Genomic DNA, 1,959 nt, shown 5'->3' with positions numbered 1-1,959 from the left:
GTTACAACGATCGAGTTGAGGTCCTTATATAGGCCCTTTTAGGTTACAAACTTGAAAGGAAACTACATCCAAGGGTCAGGATCCCTCCTCACATGCTGGTAAGAGTCTAAGTACAATATTACAACGGTTTAAAAGCTCTTAATTGTAAACTGGAATGAAAACAAAAGAGAAATGCAGGTGACAGTGACAGGTTGTGGTCCTTTGCTGCATTGCTGGCTTTCTATTGAATGTAGGCACTTGAGGACGAAATGATTGAGTCCTTGGCATTAAAATTGGCTCTAGGTTGTATCTGGTATATGGGAAGACAAGCCAAAAGTTCTTTGAGTGCTTTTCCTCATGGTTTAGCCAGAAATGGAAAGGTTGCTTTTGTTGTTTGTCATTTGCTGCAGCTCTGTCCAGCTTAGTTTTCTGGGACTTGCATTGTGATTCTTCCTAGGACCCCTAGGACTTTTCTGAGCCTAGTTTAGTGACCAACCAGCTGGCCATGGCGGCAGCTGGTGGTTGGGCTTGTACTCGTATCTATTAGCCACTAAACTTAGCCCAGTTTGGTTGCTTCCTGAAATGGGTGTGGTGCTGTTTTGGCCTGCTTGCATTTGTGGGGTGTCCTGGTCAGTGGCTCCTGCTGCAACCTCCCCTGGTTGAACAGGGCTTGTCCTTAATCCTGGTGACTCCTCCCCCTCAGCATCCTCATAATATGGACTTAGGTCACCTACATTGAAAGTGCCATGCACCTCATACTCTCCTGGTAGATCCACTTTGTAGGCATTTGGACCAATCCTCTCAATAATTTCAAAGGGGCCATCAGCTCTTGGCATTAACTTATTCTTTCTTCTTGCTGGAAATCTCTCCTTTCTTAAGTGAACCCAGACCAAATCCCCTGGAACAAATTCTTTCCTTTTCTGAGGCACCTTGGACTGTTTCATGTACTTCTCATTGGTTTTCTCAATCTCCCTTTTCACAGTTTCATGGAGTTTCAGCAGTTGTTCTGCCCTGGCCTTAGCATCATGATTCATCTCATTTCTTGGTACAGATGACAAGTCTATAGGCATTAGGGGATTAATCCCATAGACAACCTCAAAAGGACTATGACCAAAGATGCGATTGATGGTGATCTGTTGAAGGCAAATTCTGCTGCTGCTAACTTGATGTCCCAATCTTTTAGACTCTTGCTTACAAGACATCTCAGAATCCTACCCAAGGTTTTGTTGGTGACCTCAGTTTGGCCATCTGTTTGGGGGTGGTGAGATGTACTGAACAACAGTTTGGTCTTAAGCAGCTTCCATAGAGTTTTCCAAAAGTAACTCATGAACTTTGTATCCCTATCTGACACAATTGTCTTTGGAACTCCATGAAGTCTTACAATTTCCTTCAGGTATAGCTCAGCAACACTGGCAGCATCTTCTGTTTTCTTGCAAGCTATGAAATGGGCCATCTTACTGAACCTGTCAACAACAACCATGATTGAATCCTTTCCTCTCTGTGTCCTTGGTAATGCAACAATAAAATCCATGCTCACATCCTCCCATGGCTTACTTGGTACTGGTAATGGGATATATGGACCAGTTTGGAAGGAACTCTTAGTCATTTGACATATTGAACATCTCCTGAGAACATTTTGGACATCCCCCATCATTTTTGGCCAATAGAACTGTTCTTGTAGTATGTCCAGTGTCTTTTGAACACCAAAATGCCCTCCTAAGCCTCCTGAATGGACTTCCCTGATTAGGAGGTCCCTGTAGGAACCCCTTGGAACACAGAGCTTGTTCCCTTGGAATAGAAACCCATCTTGCAGCAAGTATTTGTTCCCTGGAACCCTATGCCCTTCAAACTGTGTGCTCCACTCCTCAGAGAAGTCAGGGTCTTCCTTGTACATCTCTTTCATGAACTCAAACCCAAGGACCCTGGTTCCCATAGGCGACAAGAGTGCCTCCTTGATAGTGCATCTGCCACTACATTTTG

This window comes from Silene latifolia, chromosome 9 (assembly GCF_048544455.1).
Source record: "Silene latifolia isolate original U9 population chromosome 9, ASM4854445v1, whole genome shotgun sequence".
Taxonomy (NCBI): domain Eukaryota; kingdom Viridiplantae; phylum Streptophyta; class Magnoliopsida; order Caryophyllales; family Caryophyllaceae; genus Silene; species Silene latifolia.
The sequence above is the reverse complement of the archived record's forward strand: the minus strand, read 5'-3'. Positions refer to the sequence as shown.